Source organism: Prionailurus viverrinus, chromosome B4, assembly GCF_022837055.1.
Source record: "Prionailurus viverrinus isolate Anna chromosome B4, UM_Priviv_1.0, whole genome shotgun sequence".
Taxonomy (NCBI): domain Eukaryota; kingdom Metazoa; phylum Chordata; class Mammalia; order Carnivora; family Felidae; genus Prionailurus; species Prionailurus viverrinus.
Genome location: NC_062567.1, coordinates 4,702,978 through 4,723,107, shown reverse-complemented (window position 1 = coordinate 4,723,107; position 20,130 = coordinate 4,702,978).

Below are 20,130 nucleotides of genomic sequence, written 5' to 3'. Positions count from 1 at the left end.
TGTGGTAGCACCAAAATATCAAGGCTGGCTTTGCCTTTAACGTGCCCACAGTTCTCATCACAAAGAGATGCCCTGGTTTACGTGAGCTAACAACCTCAATAACAAACCAAAGAGGAAAAAAAAAATCTATTCTCTGAGTTCGATCCCAGGAATGGGATTCGGTCTTCCCTACAAGCAAAAATATGACCAAAGACTGGCCACCCACTCACTAACTCCATCCTCCACTTCCCTCTTAAGCAAGCAAACAAAAGAACAACGGCCATCGAACCTGTCTGAGTCTCCTTGTAACCACAGCCTGGGTGTCTCCATATTGTCCTGCTGTTACAGGGACACACGTCAACTTCTTTGATGATAGTTACACAGGAGGAACAGGAAAGGAGGGGGTGTGATCCGCCAGCCTCAGGCCCGAGGGCAGACATTGAAAACCCACGATATGAACTAAGACAGAAGTCGTCATTGGAAGGTTGACTGAATTCATTGTAGTTTGAGCACTCTTCTTTCCATCTTTTCCTCCCGTGCAGAAGCACTGCTCCCAAAATACATCTGTGTGTGCAATACAATATTCTGTGGAGGGAAAAATACTCCCTGATCCCGTGCCCCACCGCATTAAGATCGATAGGCCTGCAATTTAACCCAAAGCGGAGCGGCCACAAACGCTCTTCTCTTTCACACGTAAATATTTAATCCCTGTTGGGAACACGCTATTCGACGTGCCGGAGTCATGCCTTCCCATCGTGGGTTTCACAGATTAATTACAAATTGCTAAACAGGCAGGACCTCAGTGGCCCCATTCATTGGGTCATGGACACGAGACTTTACCCGGAAAACCTGTTTCCTGCACTCCTGAGCGAGGAGAGAAAGGTAAACTTGGGGATGGAAGCGTTCCAGGGGTTGGGACTAGATATACATTTGGGGTGTGGACCAGGTTTTGTGGAAGCAGGCAGCTTGATGCGATCTGAGTTAAAACGTTAGACAAGTAATTCATCATTGCTCATCTCCTCTCTCTACATGCGCATGAAAGAGAGGCACAGGAGAAATAAACTGCAAGGGAAACTCTCAGGTTAAAGAAATTGTACTCAGGTTGAGATCTAACAAAACGACACAGTGGAATCTGGCTTGTCCCTGTTCCTCTCTCTCTCTCTCTTTCTTTCTTTCTTTCTTCTTTCTTTCTTTTGTGTTGTACTAGCTTTAACTCTTGTAACAGCTCTCTGATGTAGATACTCTTTGTTCTTCTCTTTTAGAGATGAGAAAGTGCGCACAGAGAGGTTAAATAATTCGTTCAAGCTTACTCAGCTTGTAAGACGGAGCTGGGCTACAAAACCCAGGCAGTCTAGATCTGGAGGCAGACCTTCAACTGTCTCTGTAACATATGGTCATCCTGCACATGGGTGGGCAGAAAGAAGAGTGTTTCTCTAGAAACACTAGGTTGGAAGTCCTATTAGTCTTTAAAATAATAACTTCCTCAGTGTGTCCCAAACTGCTACCAGTAGGGTCCCTCTTTCTGATGAACATAACTTCCAAGGGGCCCTAATGAAGCGTGAATATTATCAGCATTGTTTATACACTAGCACAAAATGTTTACCAGCTTTGATGATAATAACAATTAAAGAAAATCATTTCACTGTTAGGAATAGAATCCTGAGGAAATTGAACACAGGATGAGTTTCTTAGGACAGGAGGAGGGATCCAGAAAAATATGGAATCGGCATGAAGCTATCAGAGAGGAAAAGGATAAAGGAAAACCAATGCAAATAAGCAAAGATTAATACAGGACGCTGTTGTCTATATATTTAGCCAAAAGTTCACTCTGTCCAAAACCCAGCAAAGCATTAAAAACTCTAACCCAGTGAAGATTCAACAAAAAGTAAAAGGCAACGAACTCTTGCCCAAGCATCTCATTTTTGCATTTCTCAATAGTTACATTCAACAGGTATTGTAATATAAGCATAGCACACATATTTTGAACATAAACAGACCGAACTCTGTTCTGAACATGTGCTTGGATTTTTTTTCTTGCATCCTCACGTAAATCCTGTACAAAAAAAGGGTCTCGTTATCCCCCTGATATAGGCGACAGACCTGAAGCCCTTGATTGTATCCCAATCTAAGTTCTGTAGGACACACAAGGTGGCTTTCTTGGGGCAAAACTTAGAAGACGCAGCTGGTCCCTAATAATGAAAACAAAATGTGAAGGTATCCTTAAGACCCCCTGTTTCTCTCCAGTGTCCATTTGAAATCCGATGCCTTTACACAAGAGCCATTAACTTGCCCTTTTGACTCTAGCATTGTTTTTAGAATAAAGAATCCTTGTATCAGAAAGCCTTACAGAGTAAGAGAGGGATGGGGTAACTAACTTCTTATGTATTGTATCTTTTTACCTTCCACTTTCTCTTCTCCTACCCTTAAAAACTGATCAATCGCCAGAATGTGCTTAAAAAGTTATACTTGAAAATTGAGCGTGAGAGGTAATTACAATTAAACACCCTACAACTGGTTCATGTGGATGATCACAGGCCACTTCACAGAATCTAATTCAGAGGTGATGGCCCCTTAGGCTCTTGATGGGTGGAGATCATCTTGCAGTTTTCCTAAAATAAGAGGTTTCCTCAAGAGGAAGAGCACTTCCTTTTAAGTTTGGCTACCTATGGAAATAAACGAGGTCCCCTTGAAAAATAACCACTGTTGCAACTCGGGATTAATTTTTTGTAGGGCAACATGTTGGGCCATTACATCAGTGGTTCTTTCTCTTTTGGTGCCCCACGCTCCACAGAGAAACCTCTTGAAATTTTAAAAATATTGCCTCTGAGAAAGACACATATACACCTACCCAAATCTGGGGAATTGTATAGACCTCACTAAGCCTATACATGCGATGCCCTCTGTGAGATATCGTATACACGGATTAAGACCAGTTGAGCGAAACCAAGGGCTAGACTAGCAGATACTGTCAGGGGGCTGGGGCTGTATGTTTGAAACATCTAAATTCATGAAACAAGGGCATTCCCAGCTCCTATGTTGAGCTATATCATGAGACACATTCATTTTAAAAGCCTCCTAGAACAATAGAGAGAAATTACCTCTCCAGAACCTGACCACTGGCTTCCTCTTAATTTTACAGTGATGCGTCTTTTTTCAGTGCGTCTCTCTCTTAGGAATATATACAAGAGAATAAATCATGTTCACCTGTAATATCAGGGGAAAGCGATGTTGCTAATTAAGAGCAGGGCAATTCGAACTTCTTCTTAGCCCTGGGGAGGAATACCCAGGTGTGCTGAGACAGATACGCTCGGAGGAAGAAAAAGAGACGCTCTATAGTCAAACACACAGCACTAGGCTTCTTTCGTGAATTGATTTTCCCACTGGGTGACATCCTGGCAATTTCTGTTACCCAACCAATGATGTAACTAACTACATGGAGCTGAGAGCTGGGTCAGATTAAAAAAAAAAAAATGTTTAATCTAACAAAAGCAGCGTCAGTCTTTGCCGCGAAGGGAAGCTGATTTAACAGGCAATAGCAGATTAAATAGGAAGCTGAAACAGGGAGAAAAAATCATATTAAACCGTTAAAAAATGAAGATAGAAGAACATCACAATGCCAATTATTGGGAGAAAAAGCACAACGTTACCATAGAACTTTCAACAATAAGATAAATGATATCTGCTTTAGATGTACAAAAATAGGTCTTTTGTTCTCAGTATATATTTTAAATTAAATGCTATTGTTTAATTAATAGACTGTCGTTTCATGCATTAAAGAAAAGCATAAGGTCACATGACGATCTTAGACCACAGAGTTACTTTTGAATCTCAAAAACAAGGACAGCCAATGTGGTTCAAAGTTTGGAGCATAAGCCACCTATGTTTTAATTACCCGTGGTATTTAAAAAATCAGATTCTTGGGCCCCACTCACCTGTTGAATCAAGAACGGAAGAGTAAAGTCTGGGAATTTGCATTTTAACAAAGGTGATCGGGCGTCAACCTACTAAAATTTGAGAACTGCTGATTCTCGTACCCTCACTTGGAACTCTCCAGAAAATGTCATCATAAAAAAGGGGTTCTCCCTAGAAACACCCCTTTGTCCCCCTTTGCTACAGACTGGGATTTTTCTCCCCTGTTCACTCTCCCTCCTCCCCATCACTAAAACCCCTTTTTCGCTTTTTGGGAGATCCCGCACTCACCCTGTTTTTCGCCCCCACGACAGCCCAGTATTGTTTATGCAGGCTGAGTACAAGTGAGGGAGGAGAGAGGTCTATATTCCCAGATCTCACTGTTGCTATTTCCTGTTGATGAGGCTCCCACCCTGTGACCCCATCCTGGCTCTCACACTGTATCCCACCGCTATGGTGGAACACCTAGATAAAGGACGGTGACACAAAAGGAACCTTTTCTGTTCCAAGACCCACCCGTCCCTCCTCACGTACAACAGTGAGGTGGAAAAAGAGCGGGGGGAGGCAAGGTCGTACAAGTGAATCTCTAAAGTCCCTTTTTGTCTCATCATTATTAAGGCTATCGTCAAACAGATTCATTCCCAAGGGAGGAATTCCCAAGGGAGAGGAAAAAGAATGGAAGCAACAGGACATAAGAAAATGAAGGACGGGTAAGAAATCCAATTCTTGTACCATTCAGAATAAAGAGGCGGCCAGAGAGTCCAGGCTGGACCGAAACTGCCAGCAGGGTTGTGGCCGGGAAGAGGGCCCTCACCTCCATCCCCACCCCCAAGGTCTTGCTTCATAGTTCTGGTCCTCACTTCCTGCTAATCGTATCACCCCATCCAACCCGTTGCCCAGTAGGGAGCAGCAAGACAAGAGTGGGCACAAGCCTCTCCTCCCAGGATGGAAGTGTTCTGCTGTCTCAAGAGGAGTTGTGGACCTTTTCCTACAAGGACCCCTCGTCGAGACTCTAGAATTCCATTATCTGTTAGCGTCTCACAGATCAGAGTCAATACAAGTTTTAGAGTCTTCTGTTAGTCTGCCTGAAACAGAGCCATCAGTTACTCATTCACTCATCCCGATTACATACGTGAAATTAATACCCGTTTTCTGAATAACTGAACTGTTTTATCATGACCAATCTTTACGCGTTTGGCAGCCTCTCAACCAATGAGCTTTGGATGCAAAGAAACCTCAGTTTAAGCCAAGCTCTGCCACGTACTAACTGCATGATTTGAAACAACGGCTTTAGTCTAACAGAGCTCGGGTTTCCACATCTGTGAAATGAAGATGATAATTCTCTACCTGGAATGAGTTCTTGTGAGGTTTTAATGAACCAATGTGTATTGACCTCTTCGACATGGACCGTGTGTCTTGGGGAAGATCCACGGGCAAACAAGCAGTACTTTTACACGTGCTAACTTCTCTGGTGGAGGCTGGGGTGTCAATAAAGAACTTCAGAAGGTGGTGAGGAGGTTAGGGGTGGGCGAAACAGGTGGAGGTGATCAAAAGGTACTAACTTCTAGTTATAAGTCCTAGTGATCTCATGGACCACACGGTGACTATAGCTCACAAAGCGAACTCTTTGAAAGTCGCAAAGAGTAAATCTCCAAAGCTCTCGTCACAAGAAAAAAAGATTTGTAACTGTATTCGGTGATGGATGTTAACTAAACTTATTCTGGCAACCATTTTTGCAATATGTACATATACAGTAAAACCTTGGATTGCAGGCAACTTGTTCTGCGAGTGTTCCGCAAGACAAGCAAACATTTCTGATAAATTTTAACTTGATACACGAGCGACGTCTTGCGAGACGAGTCGAACGTGATGCTGAACGCCACATGATCACAACAGAGCCAATGGCCCGCAGTGAAGGGACGCCCTCCAATTTTGAGTTCAGGAAGATCACTCTAACCACAGTGAGGACTAGCTGTCCTGTAAAGAATCTGGGACTTGCAGTTTCCAGTAAGTGATAGCTGGTATTATTTATTAAATCATTTGCCTCTTGCAGATTAGAATAACCCTCGTGTCGTCTAGGGAATATTTTTCGCGTGCCTCTTTCCTTACTGAGGTATTGTGTCTGTTGCTTAACTCGTCATAAATTATGTTATTGGCATTCTACTCATCAGCAAGAATAGCGAAAGCAGTTCTAGATAATATAACAACTTAACGCCTGAAAGACAGCTGCCTACCTATTGATGTTGTTCAAAACACACCCAGGATTTAATGCACAGGGGCTTCTGGTTCTTTGGAAGTCTCTCATTATAAGAAGCCCTACAATTCAGATCGGTGTTTCAAATACTTGACTGTTTGCAGTAATAACCAGTCTCAGCTGATTGATCACTCTCATTACTCATTTTTGTAACCCAAACTTGTCACCTTTCTCCTGCCACTCTCAGAAGTAAAACCTCAGGCGTAAGCCTCAAGCAGCACAAACCCACACAGTCCCAAATGCAGGTGGAGGCTGAATGCCTAGAAAATTCCAAAGCTATTTTCTTGTCTTCTTGTGATGCTAGGCAGCTATGCTCTAGTGTCAATAGAACAGAATTGCTCTTGGCTGTAACTTTTTTTAAACTCTGAGGCTGAAAATGAATCCCATCCACCAGGGCACCACTTAACGTACATGCAGGAGAAAGGGGGTGAGATCACTTATTTTCTTCCGTAAAATTTCGTAAGAGAGGGGCTCGCGTCATCGAGCATCTTGATTCTTTGGAAAATGTTTCAGAATCATCTATTAGCTTGGAACATTAGTCACAGACAATAAGCACCCCAAGAGACATATATGTGAGTCGCTGGCCATCTCCAACAGACAAGCGAGAAAGTCAACTGAGTCCCACCGGCCTCCCCATGAGTCACTCCACAGTGAAGGAACGCTGCTCCTGTAAAAAGAGCCCAGCACTCAACAACCCCATCTGTTATCGTTAAGTTGGCTTCTTTGCATAGGTCTGCCTACATTTTTAACTCCGTCACTGCTCCTATACCAACCACAGCATTGTTTTGAAAGTTTGCATTTTCCGGTTTCCCCCCCCACTTTTTTTGTTACTGTCTGAACACGACCACATTTATTCATAGGCATTTTGAAATGTGTGTCAAGTGCTTTTTATTTTTTTACTTCTTTTAGTTTAAATTTTAGTTAGTTAACATACAGTGCAACGTCCGTTTCAGGAGGAGAATTCAGGGATTCATCACGTGCGTGCAACATCCAGTGCCTATCACAGTAAGTGCCCTCCTGAGAGCCCATCACCCATCTAGCCCATCCCCCACGCACCTCCCTCCACCCACCCTCAGTTTACTCTCTATCCTGAGGAGTCTCTGTGGTTGGTTTCCCTCTCTCCTCTCCCCGCCCGCCCCCATATGTTCATCTGTTTTGTTTCCGAAATTCCACATACGAGTGAAATCATATGGTATTTGTCTTTCTCTGATTCAAGTGCTTTCTAAACATTTAGCACTGGGTTAAGTAATATAAATGTAATACATAAATGTCTATTATTTTTTGCATTAAGAAAAGATAGCTATGGGGGCGCCTGGGTGGCGCAGTCGGTTAAGCTTCCAACGTCGGCCAGGTCACGATCTCGTGGTGAGTTCGAGCCCCGCGTCAGGCTCTGGGCTGATGGCTCGGAGCCTGGAGCCTGTTTCCGATTCTGTGTCTCCCTCTCTCTCTGCCCCTCCCCCGTTCATGCTCTGTCTCTCTCTGTCCCAAAAATAAATAAACGTTGAAAAAAAAATTAAAAAAAAAAAAGAAAAAGAAAAGATAGCTATGCATGCGGAAAAGATCTAAAGAGATGTGAAAAACTCTTCTGGGGTTATTTTAAACGTTTTTTTTTTTTTACTCTCTTATTATTACATAGTTTCCTGTGCTAATTTTTTATTAATAAGAGTATTGCTGCTAATGATAATAATAATTACTGGGTGCTTTCAACGTGTCATGAACATACCAATACTTGCTGTCCCTGTATTAATACTAACTCTAGGAAGTAGTTAGTATTATTAACACAGTTTGCAGATGAGGAAACTAGGAGTCACAAACATTAACTCACGTGTTCAAGGCCCAACAGTGAGAAAGTGGTACAGCCACTGGGGTCATGACTCCAGGTTCTGTTCTCTTAACCATTATGCGATGCCACGGTCGATGCCAAAACAAAATACGTATGCCTGACCTCGAGAAAATTCGAGCTGTGGCGAAAGTCCGTAACATATTGCATGATGATACGAAAATATATAAGAGCTGACAAAAAGCAGATACCCGATGAATAGCAGGGTCGATAAAAACTCAAAGGTCGGCATGTTTCCAGCACACTGAAGACGTCCGGGGAATGTTTACGTCTGTGAAGGCTTTGAGTTGGCTGTACGAGGATGCACGAGCCGAGGACCCTGCAGGGAAAGTGGCTGAGTAGGAACGTCCCTGGAGAGCCTGGGGAGGAGAAGGGAGGTAAGATGGTGAGGCAGGGCTGGTCTGTAAAAGGCCTTTACTGTCAGGGCGCTTGCCTTTGGCCAAGGCACAGACCCACTGGAAACAGGAAGAGGCTCTCTGACATTGAAAGATCACGGGCTTCAGAGTCCAAAGTCCTACACTCAACCCCATACGCTCACCCCACGTGTGACCTCGGGCAACTTACTTCATCTTTCTACCTTCCGGTTTCTGGAAAAATGGCTTTTGAAATTAAAAATATGCACCTTGCAGGGTATTTCCTGGCTGGGAGATCATTTGCACAGAACGCTGTGCTCCATACCTTGTAGCTTTTCAGTAAACAGCAGCCATCTTTCTCTTAATTTGAAGGCTTTTGTTGCAAGGATGGTTCCATGGCTTAAAATAGTTTTGATCTTCCTGCATATAATTTCCCTCAGGCAGGAGACTGTGTATTCATTGCAAAAGAAAATCTGCTTCGTTATTTTTTTCTAAATAAGGATTTATTTTGTTCTACTATGAATGTGAAAAAAAAAAAAAAACAATGTCGATAATCCAAACTCTCTAATATTAACATTTTGGTGTATTTTCTCATTTAGTTTCCCCTGGGTGTGATATTCTTTTATTCGCCATGATCACTGGATACGTATCATTATTGACCTTCATTTTTCAATTTACGTGTTGCTTTTGCTAAACGGTATTACAGAGATTGGTGATTTACCAGATTCCGTTCTAATTGTCTTCAGCAGCTTTCAAAAATAAAAATTCACTCAAAAGTTGGAGATTCGCCATACTAACGCGAGAAATATTAAAAAAAAAATTGAACCAAATACAGCTTATTGTTCTATTCCTCAAAGGAAGTTTCTAGACTAAGATACAATCCCTGCCCTCACCCTCCAGGAGCTTCCTAGGGCAGACAAAATAAGGTTACAAATGACACGGAATGAAGCATCACGGGATGCGAGTACAATTTCAGTGTGTCTCCAAAGCTGTTCCTGGACCGTGCTGCACATCGTTGAGTATCTTGTGGAAAGCATCGCTGAGGTGCTTATACTCGATCGGACGGATCCTCAAGTGGACGCGTTAAAAATCTGTCACATTGGTTTGCACTTTTTCCTCCCCGACGCCTGCTCGGAAGGCAGGGGCCCTTCCCCACTCCTCTGCTCTGCCTGTCAATTTCTGGCCCCTCAGGGAACATTTTGCAATTTGTGAAAGAAAGGAAAGCTTTGAAAACAGAACCCCGTTCTTTTTTTTTTAGTGATATACAATGTCGACAGAAATATACTCCAGAGGAATTTGATGCAGCTTTTTTTGGTTCCTGGCACCGCTCCTTTAGTGCATCAGTGAGTGAAAAATGAGCTCGGAAACTCCTGACAACGGAGCAGGAGCAGGAGAGCCTTCCCCTCAAAGCCAACTATCAGATTCTACTGTACAAACAGGGAAATGCCTCTGAACTCCTCACCTCTGAAAGGTAAACACTGAGAAGGAAATACTCCTCCCACGTGCTTTGAAGCATTCACCTTGTAAAAGAAAAAAGAAAAAAAAAAAAGGACTTCTTGAAAGAGTTCTTGATGCAGAGAGAAGAGGAAGTTCTTGGAAGTCCAGGATGATTTGGGGGGACCACGAAACCAACCACGCTTCTATCTACAAGCAATCCTGACCTTTTGGACCAAAAGCAAGAGAACCACAACCGGGTTATTCGTCAGTGTGAGCAAAAACAGAAAATGAAAATCTCCAGGAAAAGTTACAAAAATTATAACCACCCAAGAAACAGCTGCCTTTATACTCTCTCCCAGCTCCCTGTCATTCCATAGTGGAGAGAGAGAAATAAATCCATTGAGATTTTTTTCTCCTATAAAAGTAGCATTACGTGATAGAAAAGATATATCTTTGTGAAGAGATCCAGATAGAGTCATGTGTCTTTCCTTTTAATTAATTCAGTACCCCAAGCCAGGACCCAAGGGTTAAGTACCCCTCTGATTTAAATTTAAATGGTAAATTAAATAGCTTATTGAAGGATGTTTAGAAAGCGTTCCACAAAGACAGCTGGAAAATTCCCAGGAGGATGGGCCGCTTGGGCAATGTCCTATTGATTCTTCTATTTGTCCACATGGTTCTCGCCCAAACCCCAACAGCCTATGCAGCTAATTCAATCCTTCATCTTATGTCTCCCTCGGAGATTCTGAGCCACAATTGATGGTCACCATTCTTTTGCACAGTCACAGTGAGAAGAATGTCTTAAGTCATCTCAGAGACCTCTGTACGGGTTTGGATGTTTTACACCAGAAACTTTGACACAGAAGTTTTAGAGGCATGGAAAGGCCAAATATTTTTGTTTTATTATACATAGTTGTAAAACTACTGCTCTTCTAGAAAAGATACGTTTTATTTTATTAAAACAAAAAGTATGTGTGTGGCTTCCAGTCTTCTACTTCTAAATGTCTACAGCACAGCCTGTTGGCTTGGCTGGCCTGACGCTAAGGAGGACAAGGCAGCAGAACTGTTTGCCCCACGGGCCAGACAGCTTTGACCCCTGTGAAATGACTGTCCACCCACCCCGTCCATCATGGGCGGGAGTCCCTCGATGTCACAGGGATGGTGATGAATCTGGGCAAATAGAATAAAAAGTGATTTTTTAATAATTTCATAGAGGCTTAGGACCTTATAAAGTCTATGGTAGGTCATCATCTCTGTTTTTTAAAAATACCAAACACTGTATGTAAATAAGTCAATAGATACATGTCGTCTTATGCTTCGAGACTTCAAAGAAAAATTCTCAAAACCTTCTTCAGTGTTCAGTAATGGCTCCAAATGATATGGGTTCCCTTTCTTCTATCCTAAATCTAGGGAGAATACCCTCAATCCACACACTATAGTCGCAGGACAAATGAAAGTACCCACTTTACATAGCACATAGGGCATAGGCAGACTATGCCATGCATGCATAGCCATGGCAAGATGTGGTTCGAATTGTACATATAAAGAGGTTCAAGGTAAGTTTTAAATTCAGTAAATTTTAATGGTCGATTATATGCCGGGCACTATCTTTTACACATTAAGAGTCCCGATGAAAATACGGATGATCCATTCATAAAGGTTTACGTAAGGTAAGGAAGAAATACTCCATGGATATTTTCTGAGCCTCTGAGAATAATACGGAGGGATTCAATTATGAGGCAGCTGTTCAAAATACTAACAAGGTGAGAGACAGAATGCCAGCTAAACGGAGCAATGATGTAGTCCTACACGGCATTCTTATTAGTCTAGTTTATCTCTTACATGCAATTTTATTCCTAACTGCTGTGAATCGAAGTCTTTATTTCTCACACTTATATAGTGTTTTATGTCTTTCGAGCCCCAATAGCATCTTTTGAGGATAGGTATTTTTACTCACATTTTGCAAGTGAGGGAACTGAGCCTCATGAAGGCCTAATAATTTTCTCACAGTAAAGTAGCTAATAATTAGTTAGACCCAAAACTTGGGCCCAGTTAATCCAGATCTAAATCCTATCAATACTCCTTCATATCATGTTAGTCACTGTGCAGGCCTTCTCCAGTGACAAACAGATCATATTCCAATACTTTGTTTGGGAACCTCAATCTGAATTTAGTCTCTGTAGAAACTACTCTATAAATGGCAGTAAAATCCCAGTCTTGTACAAGAAAAACAGTTCAACCCGTAGGAAAATGAACCATGTAGACTTGTTCGACAGAATTCTGGGATCTGGAAACGGGAGACTTGCGATGACAGCCCCTCACTACCCAAGGTATTTGCATTTTTGCAAAAAATACTTCGTATGCCAGAATGAAGCTATAATTGGTGAAACTGCATGTACTATTTCAGACAGAAGCGAAAGCAAAAGGCTAGTGTAGGAAGAAGAGAGGTTAGGGCTTACTTAGAAATCAAGCACAGAGGTCACTTCCACTTAAGATACCCTTGATTTCCATAGCTTTTTTTCTTCTTCACTTAAAAAAAAAAATTCCAGGGGCGCCTAGGTGGCTCGGTCAATTAAGTGTCTGACTTCGGCTCAGGTCATGATCTCAAGGTTGGCGAGTTCAAGCTCCGCATTGGGCTCTGGATGGTGCAGTGCCTGCCTGGGATTTTCTCTCTCTCTCTCTCTCTCTCTCTCTCTCTCTCTGCCCCTCCCCACTCTAAATAAGTAAATAAATAAATAAACTTAAAAAATTGCAAAACATACCAGAAATATACAAAAGTACACAAATATAAATATACCTCAATGAATTACCATAAATTAAAAGCCCGTGTAAAATCCTTGAAGTTCAAGAAGGAAGACGTTGCTAGAACTTTGGAGGCTGCTTTCTACTGTCTCCAGCTCAAAACACTTGCTGTCCCCTGATGGAAACAATGTTACTTTTATAGCAATCCCTTGCCCTTACTAACTATGCATTCATCCTTAAATCTTTTACTCAAATTTTGCCTATTTGTTGAACTTTATACATATAGGATCATACAATAAGCATTTTTTAGAGTCTAGCTCCTTCTATTTATTTTTTTTTTAATTTTTTAATGTTTATTTATTTTGGAGAGAGACAGAGATAGCATGTGAGTGGGTTAGGGATAGAGAGAGAAGGAGACACAGAATCTGAAGCAGGCTCCAGGCTCCAAGCTGTCAGCACAGAGCCTGATTCAGGGCTCGAACTCATGAGCTGTGAGATCATGACCTGAGCTGAAGTCGGACGCTCAACTGACTGAGCCACCTAGGCGCCCCTAGCTCCTTTTAACCAACATTATGTTTATCACATTCAACTGTTTTTGAGCAGTTTTAATTCATTTCTTTTCATAAGCTTTATAAATTCCACTGGACATGTGTCAGTTCTGAAATTGGTTTTGGTTTTTAACAAGTAAACAAAATCCGGAAATGAGCATTCTTGTGCATGATTATTCACACTTTTCTGTTAGTATATACCGACAAGTAGAATTTCAGGTTGTAGTAAATGTAAATGCTTAATTTTAATAGATAATGCCAAAATGTCTCTAAGATGGTACCAATTTTCACTCTCACACGCAATGTGTTAGAGTTCCAGTCTTTGCCAACACTTGGTAATGTCAGGTTTTTTTAATATTAGCCATTCTGGTGAATGAATCACGTTATATAAATGTGGTTTCAGTGAACATTTTCCTGATTACTAATGAGATTGAACAGCTTTTATAAATTTACTGGACAGTTGGATGTCCTTTTTTAAGAAATGCCAGTTAAAGTCTTTTACCTATTTTGTATGGATTATATGTCTTTTATATACTTGATTTGTTGGAGTTCATTAGACATTGAATATTTGTTAGTTACACATGCTGCAAAATCTCTTCCTGTTCTGTGGCTTGCATTTTTACTGTCTTGTGTCTTCTGATGAAGAGAAGTTATTAAATTTAGTGCAATTTAAATTTCCAATTGTTTCCTATATGGCCAGTAGTTTTTATATACTGTTTAGAAAATCTTTATATGTTCATGAAAATATGTCCCTATATGATCTCCCAGATGTCATAGCTCAGTACGATCCACCTGGAATAACTTTTTGCACATGGTAACAGATAGGAATCAAAAGTAATTGTTTTGCCCCATTACTAATCAATTGGCCCAGAACCACTTGTTGAAAAAAAAAACCAGACAACACCTTTCGGGACGCACGGGTGGCTCAGTTGGTTAAGCATCTGACTCTTGATTTTGGCTCAGGTCATGGTCTCGTGGTTTGTGAATTGAAGCTCCATGTCAGGCTCCGAGCTGACAGTGTGGAGCCTGCTTGGGATTCTCTCTCTCTTCCCTTTCTCTGTCCCTCCCCAATTCTCTCTCTCAAAATAAATAAATAAACTTAAAAAAATGCCTTTCCCCCACTGCTCTACAGTTCAACATTGTCAAAAACAAGCGTACAATCATGTATCTATCTCTGAGCTCTCTAATTTCATTCCCATGCCCTTGTGACAAATTAGACTCTTAATGCCTATGTCTTTATTTTTTTTTTTATTTAAAAAAAATTTGTTTTTCAACGTTTTTATTTATTTTGGGGACAGAGAGAGACAGAGCATGAACGGGGGAGGGGCAGAGAGAGAGGGAGACACAAAATCGGAAACAGGCTCCAGGTTCTGAGACATCAGCCCAGAGCCCGACGCGGGGCTCGAACTCACGGACCGCAAGATCGTGACCTGGCTGAAGTCGGACGCTTAACTGACTGCACCACCCAGGCGCCCCGTTGCCTATGTCTTTATTAATATGTCTTGATATTTGTTATGGCAAGTCCTCTCATCTACTTCTTTCAATAATTCTACTATTGGTCTGTCTTTTATTTTCATAATTTTTTCAGAATCACACACACAGAGTTTGTGGCTGATTGGAATTGGAGAAAGTCGACATTTTTTTACAGTATTTAGTCTTCCAGTGATACGTCCCTCCGTTTATGTAGGCCTTTAATTTTTCTGAATACTGTTTTGAAGTTTCCAGTGAGGGAAACTTACGCATATTTTGCCAGATTCATGTTGATATATTTCATGTTATTAATGCTATTATAAATTATATATTTTTAAAATTCTACATTATTTCTTATATAGAGAAACACAAATTGATTTTAATAGCTTTAAGTCACATATGCTAAAATGTACATATTTTAAGTGTACAATTTGATAAGTATTGACATTTGTATACAGCTAAGAGACACCATCACAGATGGAGAGTGAGCATATCCATCACTCCCAAAAGTTACATTATTCTTTTTTGCCTCCTACTGTTTCTTTTCTTTTTTTTAACATGTATTTATTTCTGAGAGACAGAGAGAGACACAGCACGAGTGGGGGAGGAGCAGAGAGAGACGGAGACACAGAATCTGAAACAGGCTCCAGGCTCTGAGCTGTCAGCACAGAGCCCTAAGCAGGGCTCGAACTCACGAACCGTGAGATCATGACCTGAGCTGAAGTTGGCCACATAACCGACCGAGCCACCCAGGCGCCCCAACTTGTTCTTTTTTGTAACTGTCCTACCCCCTCCATGACCTCCAGTCCCTATTTGAGCCCAGATTTGCTTTTTGCACTTTAGTTTGCATTTTCTAGAATTTTATTATTTTTTTATAATTTTTATTTAAATTCCAGTTAGTTAACATGCAGTGTAATACTAGTTTCGGGTATAGAATGTAGTGATTCAACACTTCCATACAACAGCCGGTGCTCATCACAACAAGCTCATTCCTTGATCGCCATCACCTATTTAACTCATCGCCCTGCCCACCTCCCCTCTGGTAACCATCAGTCATCAGTTTGTTCTCTGTAGTTAAGATTATGTTTCTTGGTTTGCCTCTCTCTGTCTCTTTTTTTCCCTCTGCTCATTTGTTTTGTGTCTCAAATTCCACATATTAGTGAATTCATATGGTATTTGTCTTTCTCTAACTGACTTATTTCACTTAACACTGTCTAGTTCTACCCACATCATTGCAAAAGGCAAGACATCATTCTTTTTTATCACTGACTAATATTTCATTGTGTATATATACCATATCTTCTTTATCCATTCATCACTCGATGGTCATGCGGGTTGTTTCCATAATTTGGCTATTGTAGATAATGCTGCTATAAACATCAGGGTGCATGTATCCCTTTGAATTAGTATTTTTGTATTCTTTGAGTAAATACCTCGTAGTGCAATTGCTGGATCATAGAGTAGTTCTATTTTTAACTTTTTGAGGAACCTCCATACTGTTTTCCACAGTGGCTGCACCAGTTTGCATTCCACCAAACAGTTCAAGAGGGTTCCCCTTTCTCCACATCCTTACACATCCTCCACATCCCCTTTCTCCAACATCTGCTGTTTCCTGTGTTGTTAATTTTAGTCATTCTGACAGGTGTGAGGTGGTATCTCATCATGGTTTTGATTTGTATTTCCCTGATGGTAAGTGATATTGAGCATCTTCTCATGTGTCTGTTGGCCATCTGGATGTCTTCTTTTCAGAAATGTCTGTTCATATCTTCTGCCCATTTTTAATGGGATTGTTTGTTTTTTGGGTGCTGAGTTTAATAAGTTCTTTACTTATTTTGGACACTAACCCTTTCTATGTCATTTGCAAATACCTTCTCCCATTCCATAGTCTGCCTTTTAGTTTTGTTGATTGTTCCCTTCACTATGCAGAAGACTTTCATTTTGATGAAGTCCCAATAGTTTATTTCTGCTTTTGTTTCCCTTGCCTCAGGAGACATATCTGGAAAGAAGTTTCTATGGCTGATGTCAAAGAGGTTACTACCTGTGTTCTTCTGTAGGATTTGTATGGTTTCAGGTCTCACATTTAGGTCTTTAAACCAGTTGGAATTTATTTTTGTGTATGGGATAAGAAAGTGATCCAGTTTCATTCTTTTGCATGTTGCTGTCCAGTTTTCCAAACACCATTTATTGAAGAGACTAGAGTGTCTTTTTCCATTGAATATTCTCTCCTGCTTTGTCAAAGATTAATTGGCCATATATTTGTAGGCTTATTTCTGGGTTTTCTTAGAATTTTACTATTAATGAATTCATATAGTATGTACTTTTTAAAATCTGGCTTCATTCCCTCACCATTTTTGTTTTGATATTCATTCGTGTTGTTTCATGTGTGAATAATCATCCATTATATTGTTGAGGAATATTGCATGTATGGATATACCACAATTTCTCTATCTATTTACTGGTTGATGGGCATTTGAGTTACTAAGAACATTTGTGTACAAGTCTTTGTGTGGGCATATGCTTTCATTTTTCACGCAGAGTTACCTGTAAGTGAAATGGATGGAGTGTATGGTAGGCATATGAAAATCATTAAGCCAGTTTTCATATCAGAATCATTTTGTATTATTCTACAAGCAATGCATGAGACCTCCAATTGTTCCACAGCCACACCAGTGTTTTTAATCTTAGCCATTCTAGTAAGTGTGTAGTCTTATCTAATTGAGGTTTTAATTTGCAATTCCTTAATAATTAATGATGTAGAACATCTTTTCATATATCTGTTTCCGATTTTCATATCCTCTTTGGGAAGTGTCTATTCAGGTCATTTGCCCATTTCTTTTTTGTTGGATGGCTTCCTTTCTTATTATTGAATTGTGAAAGTTCTTTATCTATTCTGAATATAAACCCTTAAAAGATACATGATTTGAAAATTCTTCTGCTCCATGGCTTATTTTCCATTTTCTTAATAGTATTTTTCAAAGAGCACAAAGTTTTAATTTTGATGGATTATAATTTATCAACTTTTTTCTTTTATGAATCATACTTTTGGCATTGTGTCTAAGAAATCTTTGCTTAACCCCAGGTGCTATGGACTTAATTATGCCCCACTCTGTTCATATATTGAAGCTCTAATACCCAACATAACTATATTTGGAGATAGGGATTATAAGGAGGTAATTAAGGTCAAATGTGAGCTTAAGAGTAGGGGCCCTGATCCAAGATGATTAGTTTCCTTATGAGAAAAGATACCAAAGAACCTGCAAACTCTTTACCATGTGAAGATACAATAAGAAGGTGGCACCTACAGGCCAGAAAGAGAGCTCTTACCAGAAACTGAGTCAGCCATCACCTTGATCTTGGACCTGCCAGTCTTCAGAAAGGTGGGAAATAAATTTCTGTTGTTTAACCACCTAGTCTACGGTATTTTTTATAGCAGTCCATGCAAACTAATACACTAGATGATTAAAAATTTTGTTCTGTATTTTCTTTTAGAATTTTTATAGTTTTAGATTTTTTACATTTAGGTCTATGATTCATTTTGAATTATTATTGATCTTTAATTTATTTCAGCAATATTTTCTGGTTTTTAGTATCCTTAAGCGTTTCATTTCTTATATTTTTCATATTGTTGTAAACAGTATTTTTATTTCAATTTCTAGTTGATCATCACCAGTATTGAGTAATGTAATTGATTTTTATGCATTGATCATATATTATGCAACCTTACTAAATGCACCAATTATTTCTAGTAGCTTTTTTTATAAACAGGATTTTCTACACATATGCAAATAAACTCACTTTTACTTCTTTCTTCCCAATCTGGATGCCTTTTCCTTTCCTTGCCTATTACATTGTCTAGAATCTTCAGTACAATCAATGTTAAGTCAGAGTGGTCAAAGTGAAAGTCCTTATTTTGTTCTTAATCTTTAAGAGAATAAACATGGAGTGTTCTATAATAAGTATGATGTTTTCTATAGGATGTTTAAAGATAAAGGTCTTTTGGGGCACCTGGGTGGCTCAGTCAGTTAAGTGTCCGACTTCAGCTCGGGTCATGATCTTGCGGTTCATGAGTTCAAGACCCGAGTCGGGCTCTGGGCTGACATCACAGAGCCTGGAGCCTGTTTCAGATTCTGTGTCTCCCCCTCTCTCTCTGCCCCTCCCTTGCTTGTGCTCTGTCTCTCTCTCTCAAAAAGAAATAAACATTAACAAAATTTTTTTAAAAAGATAAAGGTTTTTTAATTGCAACTTAATTCCTTTAATTGATAAAAACATATGCAGATTATACGTTTCTTCCTTAGTGAGCTTTGGTAGTTTATGTCTTTCAAGAATTTGTCCCATACTTCTAAGTTTTCAAATTTAATACCTTAAGATGCTTCATAATGCTCTCATATTTTTCTTTTAATACATGCAGAAACTAAAAAGATGTCATTTTTCTCATTTCTGATATTGGTAATTTGTATTTTCTTTTATTTCCTAACTGATATGAATAAAGGCTTTTATAAGTATTATTGATCTTCTCCAAGAACTTGCTTTTGGTTTTACTGATTTTTCTCTATTGTTTTTCTATTTCTTGTTTCTTTGATTTATTTCTTATCTTGGGCTTACTTTGAGTTTCATTTGCCCTTTCTCTTCTCATTTCTTAATTTAGAAGCCAGGGCCATTGACTTATGATCTTTCCTCTTTTCTAATTTTTGCTCATTGCTATACATTTTCTTCTAAGTTCTGCTTTCACTGTGTCACACAAGTTTTTAAATCTTGTGTTTTCATTTTAATTCAATTCAAAATATTTTCTACTTATTTTTATTTCTTATTCGACCCATGAGTTATTTAAGAATATATTCTTTCACTTCCAAATACCTAAGAATTTTCCAAAACTCTTTGTTGCTTTTTTATTTAGTTTCAGTGTAGTCATAGAATACTGTTTATATAACTTTAATCATTTTACACTTTTTGAAATTTATTTTATCCTCATAACATGGTCTATCTGGAAAATGTTCTGTGATTCCTGGGGAGTTGGTGGGGAACCATGTGTGTTCTTTTGTTCTTGGTGGAGTTTTCTGAAACTGTTAACTAGGTTGATTGAAAGTATTTCTGTAAATATAAATTAAATTGGTTGATAGTGTTGTTCAAGTCAAATATAATTTTTAGTGATTTTCTGTCTACTTTCTATCATTGAAACCTCTGACTATATTTGTGAATTTATCTATTTCTCTTTGCAAGCCTAGTAATTCTTACCTTATATAATTTTAAGCCCTGTCAATAAGTGCACAAATATTTAAAATTTTATGTCCTCATGATTAATTGGCCCCTTTACCATTAAGAATTGACCTTTTAAGTTTTTATTCTTTCCTCTGAAAATTACTTTTTCTGATATTTATATAATTATTCTGACTTTTTTCTGATTCATTTTAGCACTGAATTCCTGTTTCCATTATTTTACTTTTAACCTATTTGTGTCTTTATATTAAAAATTGTCTTCTTATAGGAAGAATATAGTTGGGGCCTGCATTTTCATTCCAGTTTTATCATCTTTGTCTTTTGATTAAGGGATTTATGCCATTTACATTTAATGTGTTTATTGTTATATTGGGATTAAGTTTA